The 25,392-nt window shown below is 41.6% G+C and overlaps 1 pseudogene; it reads right to left on the reverse strand.

The window, feature by feature from the left end:
* LOC132018522 (small ribosomal subunit protein uS5-like) lies at nucleotides 1-24,679 on the reverse strand (annotated as a pseudogene).
* Between the last annotated feature and the right edge of the window lie 713 nt (nucleotides 24,680-25,392).

Here is a 25,392-nt window from a genome sequence, read left to right on the forward strand (position 1 = left end):
TCATGCAGCATGTCGAGTGAGGGGATAAAGAACACGGGACATGACAAATTGCAAAGTCACGATGATGATCAGCTCTGGAAAGAGGAGGACCAAGAGGACCAGGAAGGAGCACACGGCCAACATTTTAACTGTACCTGTACATGGATTTCTTTCAAAATTTAATGGCGATATTTGAGAAAGCTGGCATATACATTTTGCAATATGATCTGCCCTTTTCAGGACTTGTGAAATATTTGCCAGGCTGAGAGGGAAAGATGGAGAATCTGTAGGGCGGGAGCTAGAGCTGGAGGGGCTGCTCCCTCCATCCCCCAACCCCCTTCCCCGGCGGGGGGGCGGACACCGGATGGACCGCCCCGCGGGCTGTAGACGTTGCCAGAGGCACACTCTGCTCTGATCCTTGATGTCTGGTCAGCAGAAACCCGGGTAAGGCTCCTCCGGCAGCGGCTGCCTCCCGCGCGTCTCTGACCATGGTGGGTTGAACTCTGCGGTGTCTGCGAAGAATGGAGACTTTGCCATACACCTTATCATTTAGAAATTGTGCCCCGGGGCCTCAACTGCCTCTTCGTCTACAGGCTGGGAGACCCAAACACGGAGACTGCTCGCAGGACTCCCACATTCCGGAGGCGTGGAGAAGCCTCACCGGGTTATCAGCGTTACCATGACAACAGTGGGGGCCAGGAATAACACTGCAGAGGCGAAAGGTCAAGTCAAACACTGATAAGTATCCCCAGCTCAGCTTCTCCTGTGTCTGGACTATGTACCTGAGACACCCCGGATGGCTGGTTGGAGAGTAATTTTTCTTTTCACCCCCAAGTGACCTCCTATTAATGTTTCTCCTTTTTTCGGAGTGTTGCCTTGGAATGCTCTTAGCACACAATTATATGTGGTCCCACGCTTTTAAAGGATGGTGTCTGTTAACTAAGGTTAAGTATGATCAGAGACGATGCGTCTCTCTAGTTTGTTTAAGCTTTAAACAACCACCACTCTCTCACCTCCCTCCAGTGCCTCGATGTGCCAACCTTGGCATGGTTTGCAAATTAGGCTCGAAAGAGTGGGAATAATTAAACTCAGAATGATTAAAGACTCAGAATAATTAAGCGCCCAGAAAGCTGGTGCTGAGGGGTGTGTGTGTTGCGGGGGAATGGATAGGCTCCAAGTGTTCGTTTTCAAGAAGGGCATTGTCTGAGAGCAGCTTGCCCTGTCTAGCTCCTTGCTACTCAAAGTGTGGTCCTTGGATCAAGAATCTGAGGCCCCACCCAGACTATTGGATTGGATTCTGCATTTTAATAGATCCCCCACATGACTCTTCTGTACAGTGCGCGGTTTGGGGAAATACTCAGTTTTACAGCCTGGGGTGACTGCCTTCCAAAAGAGCCCTGGCATCCTGAGAAATAAGGTTTTCCAAAAGGGGAGACACTCCCAGGGACGTTCAGGCAGAAAAGCTTAAGCAACACAAACAGGGATTCTCTGAGATGTCCTAAATCACTGCGTTATTTGCAGATTACGTTTTGTACAAAGTTGTTATTCCTTTTCTTCTCACCCATTAGAATATGTGAGTTCGATTCCAAAAAAATTAAAAAAAAAAAAAAGGCAGGAGGGAGGGTAGTGGTTAAAAATAACATGGAAGTCCTGAGTTCTCGTTGGACCATGATCTTGTGCTGATACCCAGTGCGACCGTGGCCCCCATTGTGCCTTAGTTTCTCTGACTTGGAAATAGCCCAGATCATTTCCCAGGGCCTGCACCAGGATTCACCAGCTTATGCTCTTGAGGACTTTGAGGTCCTCGGATGAAAGGCACGGTCTAGGCGTTATTGGGGCCATGCTGCAAGGGCTGGGCCCGCTCCTGATCCAGCAGCCTTCTTGCACTAGGAGTCCAGCACGTTCACTTTTATCTCAGTCCCTGGCTGCTCCGGAGGAAAGGATGGGGAAGGCAGGTAGGTGGGGCAAGGGAGATAAAGCAGCTTCATTTACCCGATGAGTCAGAGGAAGCTTCATTTGTGGCCAGCGGAGCCATTATTCACCCAACCCAGCATTCCCACCGCAGGCTGAGAGGAGCAGGAATTTCTCACTTCACTTCTGTCTTGTGTGTGGGGGTGGGGGAGGGTCGTGTATCCATGTCCCCTCATCTCCCTGTGGTGGCGGCAATGACAGAATGATGTTAGTAAGCTGCCCTTTGTGTAGCACTGGAAGTGAGTGAATGGCCATGACTCTCAAAGTAATTCTTTAGAGAAAAGTATGAAATCAAATGTTGGTATATGAATGGCTCTCACAGAATCTTCTTGGAGAAGTGACTGCAGACAGGCTGCTCGCAGAGCAAAACATCTCAGGGGTGACTGACTTTAGGTTTACACATAAACCTGAATTCCCAAAACAGCTTAGGAGGAAAAGCTGTGATTCCTCACGTTACACAGGATACTTTGGTTTTACAAAGGGACTCATTCAGGGGCACCTGGGTGGCTCAGTCAGTTTAGTGTCTGATGTTGATTTGGGCTCAGGTCATGAGCTCAAGGACATGGTGGGATTGAAACCTGCATTGGGCTCTGAGCTCAGCAGAAAGTCTGCTTGGGATTCTCTCTCTCTCACTTCCTCATCTCCCTCCCTCTCTCTCAAATAATAAAGAAACAAACAAATACATAAATCTTTAATAAAACAAAATAAAATAAATCTTTTAAAAAAACCCAAAAAGCAAAAAAAACCCCAAAAACAAAAAACAAAGGGACTCATTCAGGGCTCCTTTTTTTTTTTTTTTTTTTTTTTTTTTTACCATCTGTCTCCAGAACTTGACCTTACAGAACAGGAGCCCTGCACCTGTTAAAAACAACCACCTCCCGGGGTGCCTGGGTGGCTCAGTGGGTTAAGCCTCTGCCTTCAGCTTGGGTCATGATCTCAGGGTCCTGGGATGGAGCCCCGCATCGGGCTCTCTGCTCAGCAGGGAGCCTGCTTCCCTTCCTCTCTCTCTGCCTGCTTCTCTGCCTACTTGTGATCTCTGTCAAATAAATAAATAAAATCTTTAAAAAAAATAATAACCATCTCCCAGCACACGCCATTTTACTTTCCCGTCTCTATGAATGACTACTCTAGAGACCTTGTGTGTCGGTTTCCTCCTCCCTCTTCCCCTCTCCTCCCCCTCCTCCTCTCCCCCTTCCTCTCCTTCTCCTCCTCTGCCTTCTTCTTCTTCTTCTTCTAGAATTTTTTTTCTTTTTAAGACTACATAATATTATACTCCATTTTATTTATCCATTCATTTGTGGATGGACATGTTGGTTATTTCCATCCTTTTGGGCATTGAGAATAATGCAGCTACGAACATGGGTGCAGAAATACCTCTTTGAGTCCTTCTTTTCAATTCTTTTTGGGTAAATGTCCAGCAGCGGAACTCTAGTATCCGGAAGTAATACTATGTTTCATTTTTGAGAAACCACTATAATGTTTTGGTTCTAGTTTCTCCATATCCTCACCAACATGTTCTTTTCTCTCTTTCTCTTTTTCTTTCTTTCTCTCTCTCTCTCTCTCTCTCTTTCTTTCTTTCTTTCTTTCTTAACCAGGTCACTTTAATGGGTGTGAGATGTCTGGGTTCTTTCAAGCAGCAATATTTAAAAATGTGATTCTGTTTATCAAAAAGCAATTTGGGCCCCAAATTTAAATAACTGGATGAATCAAAAGATGTAATAAAATCTCTAGGGTCTCTCGGTGATACTTTAAAGGTGGGATGAAGCTTAGGTGCGGAAGGTGAAGTTATTTGCCCAAGTTTGTGGTCAGTCTCATTTTGAGTCTTGCAAGGCCCCTCTTGTGTTTCTCCCCTTCCCCATCCCTGTCCCCTTCGCAGCTCTGTCCTCTCCAACCACAGACGATGTGATGCAGCCACTGAGTTATTTTTGTTGTTGTTGTTTTTTAGTATTTAGGAAAAAAATTTTTTTTAAATAGAGTCCATGCCTAATGTGGGGCTTGATCTCACAGCCATGAGATGGAGAATCGAATGCTCTATTGAATGAGCCAACCAGATGCCCCATGACTACTGAGTTACCAACATAGGTAACTCATCAGAGGTCACAATTGTCCTAAAAATTTTTGAAAATAGCTTTCTGTTAATGACCTCACTGTTCACCTGTCCTTTTCTCACTGTATGAGGGTGGAAAGGCTTTGCTCTTAGCTCTCTTGAAGCAGGTGGAATAGCGTGGCAGACACCTACAGGCTGATGAAGACTGTCGCTGAAGGCTAATTGAAGGCAATGGGAACCACATTAGGGTACCTCATTCTACTTGCCAGGGAACTCAGTCCATATGAGGAGGTGGGAGGTAGGGAGGGGGGAAGCAGCAGGCATGAAGGTGGCAGGAGGAGGAGGAGGCCAGTGGCCAAGAAAGGGAGACCCTGCCTGGAGGAACGGAGAAGTTTAAGTGATTAAAGCTCAGTGATTCTGGCTGATAAAGGATGCAGAGACACTGACCACAGTCATTACTGTTGCTTTGATTATATTTCCTCAGACAGGAAGCAAGAGTTCAATGTCATTTAAGCATTCAGTGGTCATTTATTGAGCACTTGCTATGGGGCATGTGCTGGAGTTATAAATGAGCGTGGTGCCTGCTCTCTAGCATGTCATGTCTTTGGAAATGCCTGCTTTTAAAAAAGGCTAAGTAAGAGACACCTGGGTAGCTCAGATGGTTAACCATCTTCAGGTCAAGATCTCAGGTCATGATCTCCAGGTGCTGGTATAAAGGCTCCCGTTGGGCTCCCTACTCAGTGGGGAGTCTACTTCTCTCTCTGCCTCTGCCTCTCCACCTGCTTGTACTCTTTCTCTCTCTTTCCCTTTCAAATAAATGAATAAAATCTTTAAAAAAGAAAAGGCAAAGTAAAACTCTAAGTTAGTTTCAGAAGCGGCAAAAATAATAAAGAATGTAGATTTTCATGAAGTCTTACTTGATTTTTGTTATATCGGGTACAGAGATACATGAAGTTTTTGCCTTGAGAATTCACGTTCCCAAAGGCCCATGGGGTCAAACAGCATTGAAGTCAAATAGTCAAAACTCAAACCTGGAATCCAGTGTAAGTGGGGCCCCAGCTGAGGAACTCAGGGTCAGGGTGGATGGAGAAACAGAACACAAGGCAGGGACCCAAATATCAGGGCTGGAGACAGTGTGGGACAAACTCAAGACCAAACGTAAGTGGTCTTATGCCAAATGGATATGGATTAAGAATGGGAAAATTGCCTCAGATTTATTTGCTATGTAATTTTTTTTTGGGGGGGGAGGAGTCATAACTAAAAATACAAAAGGGAAATACACCAAAAATATTAACAAGAGTAACCCTTGGTGGAGGGATTATGGTTAACCTGATTTTCTTTTCTTTTTTTTTTAATTTATTTTTTATTTATTTTCAGCATAAAAGTTTTCATTATTTTTTCACCACACCCAGTGCTCCATGCAATCTGTGCCCTCTATAATACCCACCACTTGGTACCCCAACCTCCCACCCCCCTGCCACTTCAAACCCCTCAGATTATTTTTCAGAGTCCATAGTCTCTCATGGTTTACCTCCCCTTCCAATTTCCCCCAACTCCCTTCTCCTGTCTAACTCCCCATGTCCTCCATGCTATTTGTTATGCTCCACAAATAAGTGAAACCATATGATAATTGACTCTCTCTGCTTGTCTTATTTCACTCAGCATAATCTCTTCCAGTCCTGTCCATGTTGCTACAAAAGTTGGGTATTCATCCTTTCTGATGGAGACATAATACTCCATAGTGTATATGGACCACATCTTCCTTATCCATTCCTCTGTTGAAGGGCATCTTGGTTCTTTCCACAGTTTGGCGACTGTGGCCATTGCTGCTATAAACATTGGAGTATACAGATGGCCCTTCTTTTCACAACATCTGTATCTTTGGGGTAAATACCCAGTAGTGCAATGGCAGGGTCATAGGGAAGCTCTATTTTAATTTCTTGAGGAATCTCCACACTGTTCTCCAAAGAGGTTGCACCAACTTGCATTCCCACCAACAGTGTAAAAGGGTTCCCCTTTCTCCACATCCCCTCCAACACATGTTGTTTCCTGTCTTGATAATTTTGGCCATTCGAACTGCTGTAAGGTGATATCTCAATGTGGTTTTAATTTGAATCTCCCCGATGGCTAGTGATGATGAACATTTTTTCATGTGTCTGATAGCCCTATGTATGTCTTCATTGGAGAAGTGTCTGTTCACATCTTCTGCCCATTTTTTGATATGATTGTCTGTTTTGTGTGTATTGAGTTTGAGGAGTTCTTTATAGATGCTGGATATCAACCTTTTGTCTGTACTGTCATTTGCAAATATCTTCTCCCATTCCGTGGGTTGCCTCTTTGTTTTCTTGACTGTTTCCTTTGCTGTGCAGAAGCTTTTGATTTTGATGAAGTCCCAAAAGTTTATTTTCGCTTTTGTTTCCTTTGCCTTTGGAGACATATCTTGAAAGAAGTTGCTGTGGCTGATATCGAAGAGATTACTGCCTATGTTCTCCTCTAGGATTCTGATGGATTCCTGTCTCACGTTGAGGTCTTTTATCCATTTTGAGTTTATCTTTGTATATGGTGTAAGAGAATGGTTGCGTTTCATTCTTCTACATATAGCTGCCCAGTTTTCCCAGCACCATTTATTGAAGAGACTATCTTTTTTCCATTGTATATTTTTTCCTGCTTTGTCAAAGATTATTTGCCCATAGAGTTGAGGGTCCATATCTGGGCTCTCTACTCTGTTCCACTGGTCTATGTGTCTGTTTTTAGGCCAGTACCATGCTGTCTTGGTGATCACAGCTTTGTAGTAAAGCTTGAAATCAGGTAGCATGATGCCCCCAGTTTTATTTTTGTTTTTCAACATTTCCTTTGCGATTCAGGGTCTCTTCTGGTTCCATACAAATTTTTGGATTATTTGCTCCAGCTCTTTGAAGAATACTGGTGGAATTTTGATCGGAATGGCATTAAAAGTATAGATTGCTCTAGGCAGTATAGACATTTTAACAATGTTTATTCTTCTGATCCAAGAGCATGTGATGGTCTTCCATCTTTTTGTGTCTTCTTCAATTTCTTTCTTGAGTGTTCTGTAGTTCCTTGAATACAGATCCTTTACCTCTTTGGTTAGGTTTATTCCCAGGTATCTTATGGTTCTTGGTGCTATAGTAAATGGAATCTATTCTCTAATTTCCCTTTCTGTATTTTCATTGTTAGTGTATAAGAAAGCCACTGATTTCTGTACATTGACTTTGTATCCCCCATTGCTGAATTGCTGTATGAGTTCTAGTAGTTTGGGGTTGGAGTCTTTTGGGTTTTCCATATAAAGCATCAGGTCATCTGTGAAGAGAGAGAGTTTGACTTCTTCATTGCCAATTTGGATACCTTTTATTTCTCTTCGTTGTCTGATTGCTGTTGCTAGTACTTCTAATACTATGTTGAACAAAAGTGGTGAGAGTGGGCATCCTTGTTGTGTTCCTGATCTCAGTGGGAAGGCTGTGAACTTTCTCCCATTGAGGATGATATTTGCTGTGGGTCTTTCATAGATTTTATAAAGTTCAGGAGTGTTCCCTCTATCCCTATACTTTGAAGCTTTTCAATCAGGAATGGATGCTGGATTTTGTCAAATGCTTTTTCTGCATCGATTGAGAGGACCATGTGGTTCTTCTCTCTTCTCATATTAATTTGTTCTATCACATTGATTGATTTGCGAATGTTGAACCATCCTTGTAGCCCAGGGATGAATCCCACCTGGTCATGGTGGATAATCCTTTTAATGTGCTGTTGGATCCTGTTTGCTAGGATCTGGTTGAGAATCTTAGCATCCATATTCATCAGTGATATTGGTCTGAAATTCTCCTTTTTGGTAGGGTCTTTGCCTGGTTTGGGGATCAGGGTAATACTGGCTTCATAGAAAGAGTCCGGAAGTTTTCATTCTGCTTCAATTTTTTGAAACAGCTTCAGGAGAATAGGTGTTATAACCTGATTTTCTTCTTCATAACTTTTCATATTTTAAAATTTTATAACAAACAGTATTAATTTTATAATCTGAAAAAATGCTATTTTAAAAAAGATTTTATTTTATTTATTGGACAGAGAGAGAGAGATAGCGAGAGAGGGAACATAAGCAGCAGGAGAGGGAGAGGGTGAAGCAGGCTTCCCGCTGAGCAGGGAGCCCGATGAAGGGCTCAATCCCAGGACTCTGGGATCACGGCCTAAGCCCAAGGCAGATGCTTAACAACTGAGCCACCCAGGCACCCCAAAAATGCTAGTTTTATTTTTATTTTTAAAAATTTTTAAATTTTTAATTAATATATAATGTATTATTTGCCCCAGGGGTACAGGTCTGTGAATCACCAGGTTTATACACTTCACAGCACTCACCATAGCACATACCCTCCCCAATGTCCATAACCCAACCACCCTCTCCCTACCCACTTTCCCCTGGCAACCCTCAGTTTGTTTTGTGAGATTAAGAGTCTCTTATGGTTTGTCTCCCTCCTGACCCCATCTTGTTTCACTTATTCTTTTCCTACCACCCCCATACCCCCCATGTTGCATCTCCACTTCCTCGTATCAGGGAGATCATATGATAGTTGTCTTTCTCCAATTGACTTATTTCACTCAGCATAATACCCTCTAGTTCCATCCACATTGTCACAAATGGCAAGATTTCATTTCTTTTGATGGCTGCATAGTATTCCATTGCTTATATATATACCACATCTTCTTTATCCATTCATCTGTTGGTGGACATCTAGATTTTTTGCATAGTTTGGCTATTCTGGACCTTGCTGCTATAAACATTTGGGTGCATGTGCCCCTTCAGATCACTACATTTGTATCTTTAGGGTAAATACCCAGTAGTGCAATTGCTGGATCGTAGGGTAGCTCTATTTTCAGCTTTCAAAAATGCTATTTTTAAAACATGAAAGGAAATATGAGAAAAGGGCAGGATGATGAGAATAATGTTGTATTTTTTTTTTAAATGGTAGGAAACTGAATATTGGTAGGAGAAATATCCAGAAATAACACTGGATAAGCAGGGATCATACGCCAAGCTTAACTTTGTCACAAACTGGGAATAATCCTGTCATTTTCTCCAAACTATTTATCATATAATTGAGGAATAGATCTGAGAGAGACAGGTGTGTGTGTGTGTCTGTGTGTGCACGCGTGCGCACACATACCATACTGGAAAATGACTTCTTTAATGTAATAGATAATTTCATCTTGAAATTATAGCGTGAGGACAAACAAATATTAAGAGTTCTAAATCTTAGTTGTGACTTAAAAAAAAAACCCGATTTATTTATTTATTTATTTGAGAGAGAGAGAGAACACAAGTAGGAGGGAGAGAGAATCTCAAGCAGACTCCACGCAGAGTGGGGAGCCCTACTTGGGGCTCTATCTCACAGCCTTAAGATCACCCAATCTGAAACCAAGAGTCGGACACTTAACTGACTGCCCCGCCCAGCACCCCTTAATTCTGACATCTTTATTCATGAAAAGAAGAAGATTTGATGTCTCTGATGAGAGAATGACATATTCTAAAAAGAAGAAAGGTCACTAGTAACCCGAATAGAGTTTTTAAGTTTAATTTGCTAAGAGGGGAGTTTAATCCTTTAAAGACATGCATGGCTAATCTTAAAATTTAGTTTTAATGAGTGTTTGTGGGTTGGTAGGGAGATAGAGGGAAATCGTATTTGGGGCACAGATCCTTGTTTTAAATACAAATTCCCTCTTACTAGGCTCCTGGGAAGGGGACCTGCTTTGCTTCACACCAAATCTCCAAACAAAAGAAACAAGGTGTTGGTCTTACAGGTGGCTGCCTGTGTCGGCAAGCAAACGCACATCCTGTCACTGGTGGAGAAGAGGGCCTTGCTGTTTTCCACACCCATTCCAGACTTGCAAGAAAGAAAGTCTCCTCAGAAACTGGAAGGGATCCAGAAGACATGGGCAAACCTGCAGGTCTTTCTTGAGAGAGAACTGTGTTCTTTCATTTCTCAGATCTATTGAAGCCTTGAGAAGATTAATTGAGGGACTGCTTGCCTCGGAGGCATTTCAGGGAGGCAGGCTCAGTCCTGGATCAGCAATGTTCCAGGCTCTTTGGAGAGACATACATTATACCCACCTGGGAACCTCGTGGGTAAAATCCCCCCAACCACAGCTGCTGACCTGGGGCTTTGTGGATCCTCTCAACACTTTTGGGCCTAAGAAACACAGTAACCAAAGCTCTGGGTAAACCCTTCCTTTCCTGTGATGTCTTCGTAATAAACTCGGGTGAATGATTACAGCTACGTTTGAGCATTTATTGGTGTAACTCTTAATTAAATTCTCTCGATGGAAAACAACTTATTCTTCTATAACACAAAATCTGAGTTTAGAACCCATCTAGGATTTTTCAGTATCTCAGGGTCAACATAACAATCCCACTGACTTTCTTTTCAATGCAGCTGTCTGTCAGGGTGCTGGGATGGGGTTTTCCTGCCAAGGGACTCAGCTCGACAAATCTGGCCACAGAAACAACAATATTGGTAAACGTGTTAAAAATAATAGACAATGCCGTGCAAGATACTTGGCCCATCTTTAGCCTCCTTCATTTGCCTGAGTGAAATAAAGCAAAGAGCAGTAAGTCAGGATTTTTTTTTTTTTTTTTTTAGATTCTGGCATTTTTTAAAAAAGACTTTATTTATTTATCTGACGAGAGAGAGCTCACAAGTAAGCAGAGAGGCAGGCAGAGAGAGAGCAGGAAGCAGGTTCCCCACTGAGCAGAGAGCCCGATGTAGGACTCAATCGCAGGACCCTGAGATCATGACCTGAGCCAAAGGCAAAGGCTTAACCCACTGAGCCACCCAGGTGTCCTGATTTTGGCATCTTTATAGATAATATTTAGTTCATAAATTTTAAGTCTATTAATGAAATTTTGTGTATGCTGTGATTTAAGGGTGCATATACATATATTATACACATATATAATATATATAAATAAGAAAATATATAATAAAAATAAAATAAAATATATAAATATATATATCCTTCACATCTTTGTTCTTTTTTATATATATAACCAAATATAAGATATATATATGTTCTTATATATGTGTATATATATTATATATATGTGTGTGTGCATATGTTATATATGTGTGTGTATATATATTTTCTAAACTGTGTATGTGTATATATTATGTGTATATATATATGTGCATATATATACACATATATAATATATATGAATATATATGAAGGATATATATATATATACTTCACATCTTTGTTCATATATATATATTTTTGTTCATATATATATTTATATTTATGAACAAAGATGTGAAGGACATATATATCCTTCACCTCTTTGTTGAAAATCAATTGATCATAAAGGTAAGGGTTTATTTCTGGATATTCTGTTCTGTTCTATTGACCCATCTGTCTGTACTTACACCAATACAAGACTGTCTTAATGTCTATGGCTTTATAGCAAGTTTTGAAATCAGGTAGTGTAAGTTCTCCAACTTTGTTCTTTTTCAAAATGGTTTGGCTTTTCTAGGTTTTTTACATTTCTTTTTTTTAAAGATTTATTTGTTTATTTTAGAGATAGAGAGGGGAATGCAGAGGGAGAGGGAGAGAATCCTTCAGCAGGCTCCCTGCTGAGCACAGAGCCTGATATGGGGCTCAATCCCAGGATCCTGAGATCATGACCTGAGCGGAAATCAAGAGTCAGAGACTTAACTGACTGAACCACCCAGGTGACTGTTTTTTTTGTTTTTTTTTTTTTTTGCATTTTGTATAACTTTTGGGGTCATGTCATCCAGTTCTATGAAAAAATGCTGGGATTTTGATAGGGATTTCATGTAATTTCTAGATCAGTTTAGGAAGGATCACCCATTTAACAATATTGAGCTTTCTAATCTATGTACATAGTACATCTCTCCATTTATTCAGATCTTTAGATAGATATCTTGGCAATGTTTTATGGTTTTAGTGCATAGTTCTTCCACTTGTTTTGTAACTTTATTCCCAAGTATTTAATTTTTTTTGATGCTATTGTGAATGCAATTGTTTTATAATTTTAGTTTTGGATTATTTATTGTTAGTATATTGAAATACAATTAGTTTTATGTATTGGCCTTTTTATCCTAGACTTGATGTGGTTTACTAATTCTAGTGGGTTTTGGGGAAACTCCATGGAATTTTCTACATACAGGATCATGTTGTCTGTGAACAAAGACAGTTATACTTCTTTCCTTTCCAATCTGTATACCCTTCTGTTTGTTTTTTCTTGAGTATTTCACTTGCTAGAGATTGGTGTCTAGTTGAATAAAGGTGGCAACAGAAAATATCCTTCCCCATTTCCAGTCTCAGCGGGAAAACATTAATTTTTTTCAGTCGTATTTACTTATTTTTATTTTTTCACTTGTGGTGAAACAGAAAAGTCATAAAATAAAATGAATCATTTTAACTGTTTTTAAGTGGACAGTTCAGCAACATTAATATCTTCACATTGTACGACTGTCACAACGTGATGTACAATATACACATCAACTGTACAATGTCGCATGTTTTCCAACACGTCATTGCCATCCATCTCCAGAATTCTTACTACTCTCCCTGCACTGGAACTCTGTGCTCATTAAACACTAACTCCCCATCTCCCTGTCTTTCCAGCCCTGGACAACCACCATTCTACCCTCTGCCTCAACAAATTACACTATTCTAGGTGCTTTGTATCAGCAGAATCATACTGCATTTGTGGTTTTTTGTGAGTGGCTTATTTCACTGAGCGTAATGTCCTCAAGTTTCCTCCATGCTGTAGCATGTGTCAGAAGTTCCTTCCTTTTAAGGTTGAATCGTATTTCATGGCTATATTCAGTCTTTACTAATAAGTATAGTGATAACTGTCAAGTGTTCATAGATGCCCTGTAGCATATTGAGGAAGCCTCCTTTGAGTCCTAGTTTATTAAGAGGTTATATCATGAATATAATTGGATTTTGAGCAATGATTTTTCCATAGGTATTGAGGACCATGTGTTTGTTTGTTTGTTTGTTTGTCCTTTATCCTATTAATATAGTGAGTTTTGTTCTTGGATTTCTGGATGTTAAAACAACATTGCATTCCTGGGATAGATCCTACTTGGTCATGGTATAGAATCCTGTGCTATTTTCTAAGAGTTACATAGATCAAGCTCTTACCTGAAGGTCTTTGATCCATTTTGAATTCCTTTTTCTATATGATGGAAGGAAGAGGGTTCAGAATCGTTACTTTGCATGTGGATATCCAGTTGTCCCAATGCCATTTGTTGAAAAGACTCTTTTTCCCCATTGAAAGATCTTGGCATCCTAATTGAAAATCCATTGGCTATAAAGTAGGGTTTATTTCTGGACTCTCAACTCTTAATCCATTGTTCTATATTTCGATCCTTATGCCATACACTAACTTGATCCCGTAACTTTGCCATAAGTTTTGCAATCAGGAAATACGAGTCTGTTCGTTTTCACTGTTGTTTTCGGTCACCTGGATCTGGCCTTTCTTAAAGTCCTTTTAACTTCACTTCACCTGGGAGAAACTGCCTTCGCTGAGTTGTGAGTTAGGGTTATGCACAATGCCGGTGGTTCTTAAGCTTCGCAGTCCAAGAATCACCTAGGGAGCTGCCAGTGAAGAGCTCCATCCAACACCAGTGAAGTGAGAACCTCCGTAGTATGAGGCTTGAGGACACTTAGAAGACTGCCCAGCTAAGCTCAACCCAGTTTGCTGACTCTGAGAAGAATGAGCACATAAAATGGTGGTGGTTCTGACCTTTGGGCTGATTTGTTACACAGCAGTATATAATGGATATGCAATGTGTTTTAGAAGGTCTAACCTTTTCTAGAGAGTTTTACTTTAATGCTTCACTTTTGCTATAAGAATGTATGATAGGGGTGGTGTGTACTCTATCATGAGTTGGGGAGGGTAGACGTGACTATGAAATTACACATAAGGTATATATTTTAAATCTAAATTTTTAGAAAAGCTAAGCTTCCCTTGAGAAAGTTTCTTTTCTTCTTTAACAATCAGAACTATGTAACTGACCAGGTTTCCCTTTTCCGTTTGACCGGTAGTAAACAAAAAAGTAAAAATTCAGGCTTAATCACAGTAACTATATAATTCCTTATAGTCTGCAATTTATGATTTTTCTGTTCCTTGTCTGTTATTAACTTTTATTTTACTTATATTTATTTTATCTATGATGCTATTATTTTATTCTTATTTATACTCAGTCATGTTATTGTAGCTATCTTTGTGGCAAATCACTTTATTTATTTATTTATTCATTCTAAGCAGGCACCTCACCCAACATGGGGCTCGAACTCACAACCCTGAGATCTAGAGTGGCATGCTTTAACTGACTGAGCCAGCCAAGTGCTCCTCTTTGTGGTACATCACTTAAAACCCCTTGTGGGTAGAAGTGGGCCATTAATAAATGCATGTAAGACTTTGACTTTTCCTTTAGAGAGCCAAAGATAGTAGGAAGAACTTTCTGTTCTCCATTAATATATGTTTTGAGTGCTGAGATGAGACATGATAACTGGCTTGGGATGAGAGCACAGGGCAGGAAAAGTGAGGTAAACCTTGGTCAACTCAGTCAGGACTACTCCACGGGACAAGGATCCCGTGGAGTACTACCATTTATCAGTCATCTCCTGTGCTGGAGACCTGCCTAAGCCACTGTATTAAAAAACTGGACTGCGTTGCCTTCGGCTCAGGTCATGATCTCAGGGTCCTGGGATCGAGTCCCGCATCGGGCTCTCTGCTCAGCAGGGAGCCTGCTTCCCTTGCTCTCTCTCTCTGCCTGCTTCTCCATCTACTTGTGATTTCTCTCTGTCAAATAAATAAATAAAATCTTTAAAAAAAAAAAAAAACTGGACTGGGTAAGGATGGCTGCTGGAGTTTGTGGACTTGGTGATTGTTTTCGTATCTGTAAAATGGGTTGATCGAGCCTCATTCACAGGAACTTTGAGAAGATTAAACGAGATAATATGTTGAGAGTACCCACCAAAGTGTAACACAGGCAGGTTTGTAAATACTATCTCCTTTCCTCATCCCTTTCTTCAATTAGATGCTATGATAACTTCCTAAAGCTATGTTTGTTATACAAAAAGAATGGACTTTGTTGAATGTGCAAATGAACTTTGCCCTGCCTGGTCAGAGAGAATTTCTAATCTTTTTTTGGTAGGAAGTAGCGGGGGTAGATGGGGGACAGGGAATGAGAAGCAGGAAACCCCTTGTGGCTCAGGTTAGACACTAGAAGCTTTGTGTGGAATCGTCATTCTGAGACCTTGACTAGCAGAAACATTCTTGATTTTGAGAGGGGAGACAGGCTGAGGGAGAAAGAGAGTATCTCCGACAGACTCCTTGCTGAGACTGGAGCCCATGACCCTAAGATCATGACCTGAGCCAGAATCAAGAGTTGGCCCCTCAACCAATTGGGTCACCCAGGCACCCAGAAACATGTTTGTGCTGGAAGACATTAGAAGAGAAAATAGATCCATAGCAGGGGAAGCAATGAGGTGTGGAATGAGAACTGCCAGCAGCAGCCTTTCTTGCAGAAGAGCCAATAGGCAACAGAGAAGAGAACTCTATTGCCTAAAAACCGTCCCTTCTCCAGATTGCATTTCCTTGTGCTTCACATCTACCTGCCCGCACCCCTTATTCTCCCACACCTTCTCAGTCTTGACCCCGGACACCAGCTGCCAATAGCAGCGTCTCTCGGCCCGTTAGGAATTGCCCCAATATCCTCCACTTCTGATTGTCCTTGTTCTGCCAGGCTTGCCTGTAATAAACGGACAATTTTTTAATAAGATTTTATGTATTTATTTAAGAGAGGGAGAGTGTGTATGTGTGTGTGTGGGTGCGTGCCTCGGGTGTGCCCATGCACCATAAAGAGAGAGAGAAAGACAGCTAGCATGAGCAGGTGGAAGGAACAGAGGGAGAGGGAGAAACAGACCCTGTGCTGAGCAGGGAGCCCAACTCTGGGCTCCATCCCAGGACTCCGGGATCATGACCTGAGCTGAAGGCAGATGCTTAACCGACTGAGCCACCTAGGCACTCCTAAACTGACAAAATGTTTAAAAAATGGAGATGGGGGTTGGTAAGGCAAGAGACATTCTTCTTTTGAGGTTACTGATTCTCAGAAGAGTATAGCTGAGCTTGAAGATTTTTTGGTTCGGTTGTTCCTAGGACTGCTCATTCTACCTCGATCACTTTTTACAATCCAATAACCCAATTTATGTTTGTATTTTAAGATGAAGATGAATTGCCTGGGTGGTGACATCTTTTATTAAGTAATGAGGAAAAATCCTAGGCTTTACCTCAAGTTTTCCATTTTTATTTTCACCTCCCTCTCATCGCAACCTAGATCTCTAGGGAGTTCTCCCAAACCCGCCACTCTGTTCATGTCTTGGCACACACTGCTCACTCTTCTGGAACAATGTCCCGACTTCTGTATGCCATGAAAATGTCTACCCAGTGTTCAATATTCCCATTCCATTTTCTCAGGAAGGCTATCACCACCCTCCAACCCCTGTCCACTTCTGCTCTCTGTGCCTTTGTCAGACTTTGTTTTAATGGTTTACTCATAGGCCAATACCCCATGATTTATCTTGAGTTCCCTGAATACAAAATCTCTGGATTATTCAAATTTGTATATCATTGAATCACTTGAATACAAATGATTCAAATCTGTATATGTATTTGCTCAAATACAGATTTGAATATATTTGAATATAAATGCTGTCCCTTGTACAAGTGGGCGTGATAGGCATTTATGCAATTTTATGGTAAAAGAGAAAAAAAAACTCATGAGGGAAATTTCTGAACGAAGGTACTTCCACAAGTCAACCTCAAGAGTGGAGTTACTCCATCTCAGTGGTTGGTTCAAATGAAAATGACACCCTTTGGGGGACACTCCCGAAAAAGCTAGTAAATGTTCTCAAAGTTTTTTGTTTATCTGTAGGATGGCATGATGCCGTAAAATATATAATTATACATGGGAAGTTTGTAATATGCCGGGTCATTAAAGATGTGATGCTAATTGAATCCATCTCCCCGCAAGAGTGTCTCTTAGCAATTAGTATTTAGGACCTGCTGTGGGGTGTAGGCACAGTACAATTTAAATCAGAAGAGAGCAATGAACACACAAGAAAAGTCAGCAAACCAGCCATCACATCAAACTTACCCAAATGTCACTTGCACAGACGTATATATCTTTTTCTAAGTCTCTCTCAATTTTTCATCATAATGGCTCGATTCATTACTTCTTATTTATGCTTCCCAGGTGGATTATTTCATTTGGTTTTTTTTTTTTTTTTAAGTTTGCTTTTTTATTTATTAGTAATCTCTACACCCAGTTTGGGGCTCGAACTCACGACCCAGAGATCAAGTCCCATGCTTTCCCCACAGAGCCAGCTGAGCGCCCTGCAGGTGTCCTATTTCATTTAGGACGTTTAAACATTTAAGGGCATGGGCGATTTGCAGGCAGCTCTCTCCTCAGTTCTACGGTGGATACCCTTGAAGATCGGTTCCCGATCCAACTGAAGGTCTAAAATCATTCAGATGAAAGGGCAGATGTATTCAAAGAAGCTTGAAGCAAATGAAGGGTCACGTGTGCTCTCTTTTAAACACGTGTCCCGTCTTAAAATTGAGCTTAGACTTCATTAGTATTCTGCGGAGGTCACTTTTTCTCCTCCCAATCTCCTCCTCCTGCTTCTTTCCCCAGCTCAGAGGGGCTGAGATTGTTTGTATTCCATGGACATATTTTGATTCTGGATGGTGTGTGCCAAGCGCTGCAGAGGACTTTATCTCGATGCTCATGGCATCCTAGAGTCGGGTTGCAACACTGAGGTGCTGGGAGCCAGTGCCAGGAGTGGAGGGAGGAGTAGAGCAGCGCTATCCTGATAAAGCTGGGGAACCCCTGAAATCCCTCAGGGGAGGACTTAAAGTCACATCCCATCATGAAGGGAGCATGCCTCTGTGTCACTGTCTCTCATGATAGCAGAGTTTGTAATGCTGTAGAATAGAAAGCAGACGTGTTTTGACTTAAAACGTAAATTTTAAAAAGTATGCAAGACATCTGCCTCTTTCTTTTTTCCTTTTTTTTTTTTTTTTGTGCACAAGAGAGGCTGGAAGAGTAAATATGTATTTTTAAAATTTTATTTATTTGACAGAGAGAGAGAGAGCACAAGCAGGCAGAGTGGCAGGCAGAGGAAGAGGTAGAAGCAGGTTCCCTGCTGAGCAGAGAGCCCTACATGGGGATTGATCCTGGACCCTGGGATCATGATCTGAGCTGAAGGCAGATGCTTAAGAGACTGAACCACCCAGACACCTCGGAGAGGCTGGGAAAATAAACATTTTTGAGCTAAGCACGTTTTCAGGCACCTGTTAGCTGAGACTTTTTTTAAAGTAATACTCCCATATTTGATAGGGGACTTTAGCTTCAGCATGAGAGAGGAAATAAGTGCTACCAGAATGATAAAACTTGGGATAGAAAGTGACCTTAGAGTCATTATCTTGGCATCTTGGTGTGGCCCAGAGAGCCCATGGGTCAGTCTCATAGCTTCAAGGGTCAATGTTCTCCCACATTGGCTGGAGCAAGTCTTCTCTGCCTATTTTATTTTAGTTTTTTTGTATGTAGTGCCTAGCATAAAGTATCTTTGAACCAAAAGGCTGGCCATCACCATACACTGTCCCAGTAACTACCATTTGAAGAGCACCATATCCACGTTGCATTTCTCTTTCCTCCTTGCATCTGCCGACTCTTGTTTCATTTCACTTTATACGTTTTTTTTTATTGTGGTGAAATAGAGGTAAATAACAGAATTCACCATTTGCCATCTTACCCTCTTCTCGGTGTACAATTCAATGACATTCAGCACATCCACAATGTTGTAGAAGGATCACCGTTATTGACTCCCAAAACTTTTCCACCATCCAAACAGAAACTCTATAAGCATTAAGCCATAACTCCCCATTCCCCCACTCCCATCCCCTGGAAACCCCGATTATCCTTTCCGCGTCTCTCAATTTTCCTATTCTAGATGTTTCCTATAGGTGGAACCGTACAATACTTGACCTTCTGTGTTTGGCTTATTTCCTTTTACATAACGTTTTCAAGGTTCCTCCATGTTGGATCAGAACTTCATTCCTTTTTTTAGGACCAAATAATATTTCATTGTATATATACACAATGTTTTGTTTATCTATTCATTTGTGGCTAATTACTTGGGTTGTTTCTACTTTTTGGCTACTGAATAATGCTGCAGTAAACCCTGGTGGACAAGTATCTGTTTGAACACTTGTTTTCAGTTCTTTGGGGTCTATACCTATGAGTGCAATTGCTGGGTCATATGGTAATTCTGTGCTTAGTTTTTTGAGAGAAACACCAGTTTTTCACAGTGGTAGCACCATTTTACATTCTCATTCCAATTTCTCTACATATTCACCAACATTTGTTGTTTTCTAAATTTTTTTATTTGTTCATTTTTTATAATGGCCATCGTAATGGATGGGAGATGGTAATTCACTGTGGTTTTGATTTACATTTCCCTAATGATTAATGATGGTGAGCCTTTTTTTATGTGCTTGATGGTCATTTGTGTATCTTCTTTGGAGAATTGTCTAAGTCCTTTACCCATTCCTTAAATTTGGTGGTTTGTCTTGTTGAGTGTTGGGAGTTCTTTATATAATCTAGATAGCAAACCTTTATCAGATATTCGATCTGAAAATATTTTCTTCCATTCTATAGCTTGTCTTTTTGTTTTCTTGATAATGTCTCTGGTGCACAAAATTTTTTAATTTTTTAATGGCTAGATCTGATTTATCTATTTTTTCCTTTTGTTGCCTGTGCTTTTGATGTCATACTTAAGAATCCATTGCCAAATCCAAAGCCGTAAAAATTTACTCCTGTGTTTTTTTCCTAAGAATTTTATGGTTTTAGACCTTCTAATTTAGGTCATTGATCTGTCCGAGTTAATTTTTGTGTATGGTGTATGACAGTGGTCCAACTTCATTTTTTTGCATATGGAAGGAAATCCATTTTCCCCGGCAACATCTGTTGATAGGACTGTTCTTTCCCCTTTGAATGGACTTGGCTTCCTCAATGAAAATTGTTTGACTGTAGACACATGAACTTATCTTTAGACTCCATTCTATTCTGTTGGTTGATCTGTCTGTCCTTATCCCTACACCACACTCAAATGATTACTGTACTTTTGTGATAAGTTTTGAAGTTTTGTGATAAGCTCTTCTTTCTCACGTTTCTTTTCATTATTCATGGCTCCTTGCAACTCCATATGCACTTGAGAATCAACTTTTACATTTTTCCAAAAAACCCTTGCTGATTTTCCTTTGTTCTCTTCCCTTGAGGAGCACTTGAACAACTGCCTTCCTCCCCGAGGGCCACCCTGGTGCCAGCTCCCCTCAGGCATGATCCTTATCACAGGTTCTAGTCCCACTTGCTTCCCAGGACAGGTTAATCATCTCCTTGGATGCAGACTGCCAAGAGTCTGGTTCCCTCAACCCTTTTATCAACATTATACACATGAGGATGAGGCAACTTTGAGTTCCCACCCATGAAGCTCTTTTTGGAGATTTAAGAATCTCTTCTGACTTGGGGCTAATGCTTTTTTGAGCAGTATTCAGGAAGTGCAGAGCAAACTGGTGGGATTGGGACTTAGAGACCATGTCTATGAATTGAAATGAATATGCTTATATTCTATCTCTTATTTTCATCCACTAACTCCATTTACATGGACCTTTGGGGTGTTGGCTATTGTCTCAGCATGAATTTGTTGAGCACTTAATATGCACTAGGTTTTGTAGTATAACAAATACATAAGAAGTTCCAAATTCATAACTTCAAGGAGTTTATAATCTCATAGGGGAGTTTGCATGGCATATAAATGTTCCAAACAACTCAAACATGAGCATGATACTTTATTTAATATCATACACATCTTGTAGTATAAATACATGTGATTAGGGCTCAGCCAAGAGTGCCCCAGGAGCTGTAGCACCACCGAGAGTTGTGTGAACAAGTAAGTATATGAATTAGGTCTTGAAAGCCAGGTAGAATTTCCAAAAGTATGGAAGAAGGGAGGGGAGCTCCTTGTAGGTACAAGAGGTATGATTAGGGGAGATAACCACAAAATCCAAGACATGGTGGGAGTGAATTTAATGCCTCTGCCAACTAATAGGAATCTGTCTTAGTGCAGCCCACTCATATTCAAGTGCAGAGTAGACCAAGTTGCAGGGTGGGGACAAATTAAGAGGGCCCTGAATCAGAAGGAATTGTTTGGAGTCATTGTTGTCCCAGGACCTATGAAATCATCTTATGCAGGTTTTGGTAGCCAGTTTCCAGAGGGCTCATTGTTCTCAAGGCAGCATATGGCCCTCATGGCCACATCAACTGGGTGCAGGTGCTTGAAACAATCCCCCATCTGTCTCCAGCTTTTATTCTGTGGTCACCCCCCTAGTCAAGACTCTTGTCACCCCACACCCGGAATGACTGAGATGGTCTTTTACCTGCTCTGTCTGGCCCCAGGCTCACCTCTGCTCCAAACCACACGGCAGAACATTGCTATTGAATGTGCTTACAATGACATCAACATCATGGTGTTCCTTTGCTCAAGAGTGTCTTAGAGGTTGGATCTCCATGACCTTTCTCACTTTATGTGTCCTGCAAACTTCCTGCTGGACCATAAACACGCCATTAAAATGTGTTACATTTCTTCAGCTTTTCACCCATTTCCTGGCCATCTGGTACACCTTAGGCACAGACAGTGTGATTGGCTGAATTGTGTGCCCTCAAAATTCATACATCAAAGTCCTATCCCCCAGGACCTCAGAATGCGACTGTATTTGGAGACAGGATCTTTGAAGAGGCAATTAAATTAAAATGAATTCAGTAGGGTAGACTCTAATCCAATCTGACTGGTGTTCTTATGAGAGGAGGAAGTTAGGACACAGATAGACACAGAGAGAAGACCAAGTGAGGATCTGGAGAGCAGAAGGCATCTGCAAAGCCAGGGAGAGAGGCTCCAGGAGAAACCAGTCCTGCCAACACCTGGATCCTGGACTCCCAGCCTCCAGAATGGAGAAAATAAATGTGTGTTGTTTAAATGCCCCCCAATCTGTGGTACTCTGTTGTGGCAGCCCGAGAGGCTGGACACAGGCATGTTGCCAGTTGTCCCTCAGTAGTGGCACCTCTCCCTTCACATGCCACACTCATTCCCTCCACTTCCCTCACATGTCTGCTCCTCTGCCTGCTTTCATCTAGACCAACTTCCTCCTCAAGCCCAGCTCAACCCCTCAGGCCTCTTCTCTGACCACCCCAACCAGCAGGGCTCTCTCTCCTTCAGTCATAACATCCATCCCAATTTATTCTCACATTCTCTTTTGTGCATTGTCTTCTCCCTCAAGCTCATAAAACTTCCCAAGGTCAATGTTCGTGTGACTTTCCCCTTACCTCCTTCAAAGAGAGAGAGCAAAGTTGTGAAGGAAGGAAAGGAATCAAGAGTGACTGATTTCTGCATGTTTGCCTTGAGCTGCTGTGTGGACTGTGGTGCACAGTGAGATAGTAAAGAATGAGTGAGGAAAAGATTTGGGTACTTATATGTGTACACACTATTTTCTTATAAAAATTGTATCATGCTATACAGTAGTCCCTCCTTATCCATGAACATATCTTGGAGATATGTTCCAAGAAACCCAGTGGATGCCTGAAGCCACACCCAACTGTATATATACTATGTTTTTTTCTATACATGCATACCTATGATGAAATTTAATTTATAAATTAGACATGGTAAGAGACTAATAATAACTAATAATAATAAAACAATTATGGGAATATACCGTAACAGAAGTTAGGTGAATGTGGTCTCTCAAAATATCTTACTGTACTCATCCTGCCTCCTCTTGTGATGGTGTGACATGATCAAATATGTATGCGAGGAGATAAAGTTAGGTGAGGAATGTCGGCATTGTGATGTAGCGTTAGGCTCCTACCAGCCTTCTGCCAACATATCAGAAGGAGGATCAAATGCTTCTGGACTGAGGTTGACTGTGGGAAGCTGAAACTGCAGATAAGGGGGGGACTACAGTCCATATTGTTTTGTAACTCAGTTTTCTAACCTAGCGATACTCATATGACATCTTCCAAGTAGTATTTACAAATCTACCACATTCTTCTTTTTACCAGTTTCAATTCACTTTATGTGAATTATGTGGGGGCAATAGCCAAAATATGGAAATAACCCAGATGTCCACTGACAGATTAATGGATAAAGAAGATATGGATAAATATCTATGTGTGTATGTGTGTGTGTGTGTGTCACACATAGATATATGTAATGGAATATTACTCAGCCATCAAAAAAGATGAAGCTTTGCCATTTCAATGACATGGATAGAACTAGAAGGTACTATGCTAAGTGAAATCAATCAGAGAGAGACAATTATCATGTATGACTTCACTCATATGTGGAATGTAAGAGATAAAACAGACGAACATAGGGGAAGGGAAGGAACAATAAGATGAAAACCAAGAAGGAGATAAACCGGAAGAGGCTCTTAACTCTAGGGAACAATTGGAGGGTTGCTGGAGGGGAGGTGGGTGGGGGATAGGGTAATTGGGTGATGGGCATTAAGAAAGGCACTTGAAGTAATGAGCACTGGGTGTTGCATGCAGCTGATAAATCACTAAATTCTAGGGGTGCCTGTGTGGCTCGGTTGGTTGAGTGGCTGCCTTCAGCTTGGTTCATGATCCCAGGGTCCTGGGAGGGATAGAGCTCCATGTCAGGGTCTCTGCTCAGTGGGGAGTCTGCTTCTCCCTCTCCCTCTGCCCCTCGCACCCATTTGTGTGCTCTCTTTCCCTCAAATAAATAAATAAAAGCTTTTAAAAAATCACTAAATTCTACCTCTGAAACTAATAAGAACAGTCTATGCTAATTACATTGAATTTAAATAGAAAATTTAATTAAAAAAAAAAAACAAAAAAAAACTGTGGGTGGCCACAGCTGGAGCCTGGGGCCTCTATGTGAAGACTGGTGTGGGTCTTTACAAGATGGTCAGTGAGTCCCTAATAGAGAGACTTGGTAAACACGGTCTCTTTCCAGACGCCAGGGGTGGGATAGCTGTAGGTCTTGGAAAGGTGTCAGAAGTGGCTTTGACAAAGTTGCCCAGGGTGGCAGTGCAGTCCCTGGCCGAGGGGGAGCAGTCATCTATACTGGCCATCATCAGTAGCTTCTTGGGCACAGGGATTGAGACAATGCTAGTGCCTCTGGTGGCAGGGGTGGGAGGCGCCCTGGCACAGCCACAGCAGCTGGTCACCTTGCTTGGGACAGTGTGGAGCTTGCCGATCTTGTTCCTCCGGTAACCTCGCCGCGTGTAGATGATGGAGCTCTTGACCAGGGTGATGGCCCCATGGATGGTAGTGGCCACCTCTTTGGAGCACTTAACACCCAGACCAACATGTCCATTGTAAAATCTAATGACGGCAAATGCCTTGAACCTGGTTGCCTGGCCAGCATGGGTCTGCTTGACACAGGCATACTCTCCAAAATCAGAAAGAAAAAGGCAATGATCTCAAAGTCCTTGATGAGCCAGGAGAAGAGACAGATCTCCACAGACTTGATCTTCATGTCCTTGACCAGGTGACCCAGATTGGTGATGGTCCTTGGCCTTGTCCTCTGTGTTGCCTCTGCGACCTCTTGTTCCAGACCTCCTTCGTGCAGCACTGGCATCATCCACCACTCCGTATTTTCTTGGACAAGAAGCCACCACATTCTCTTTAATATGCATAGTATTCCATGTATTTTTAGCAGGAAAAACATCAGTGGCATTAATTTTACTAAAACTCTTAAAATCTATGACGTGGGTGAATATACATTTTATTCCAAGACTGGTCTAAGTTGCCTTCAGAAAGCAAGGATGAGGTAGAGCTCAAACTCTCTAATGGGAAGGACCACAGAAGCCACCCCTGGAGCTCCCATGCTTTAGACACACAGAAACAGAGACCTGGGTGGGCTTTACTGACTTTTCTAAGGTCATTGCAGTGGTAACTGCTCAAACCGGTGAAGAATCCAAACCTCCCGTGTCGTGCCCACTCTATCCCGGTGCTGCTGAAACAGAGACCAGAGGTCCCTTTCCTGGGACTGCTGTGCTGGGTTCTATTCCTTTAGCCTAAGAGTCATTTTTATTAACAAGAAATCATAAAACATAGAACTAAACGTGACCCTGGAGGTCAGCTGGTCTAACATCATCTTATAGATGAGCACACTGAGCGTTTCCTGGGGAGGGTTCTGAACATGATAAATACGTCACACGATGAAATTGTGTAGCATGTGGCCTTACTGTAAAATCATAAATCTGGGGGCAC

This window comes from Mustela nigripes, chromosome 5, assembly GCF_022355385.1.
Source record: "Mustela nigripes isolate SB6536 chromosome 5, MUSNIG.SB6536, whole genome shotgun sequence".
Lineage (NCBI taxonomy): Eukaryota > Metazoa > Chordata > Mammalia > Carnivora > Mustelidae > Mustela > Mustela nigripes.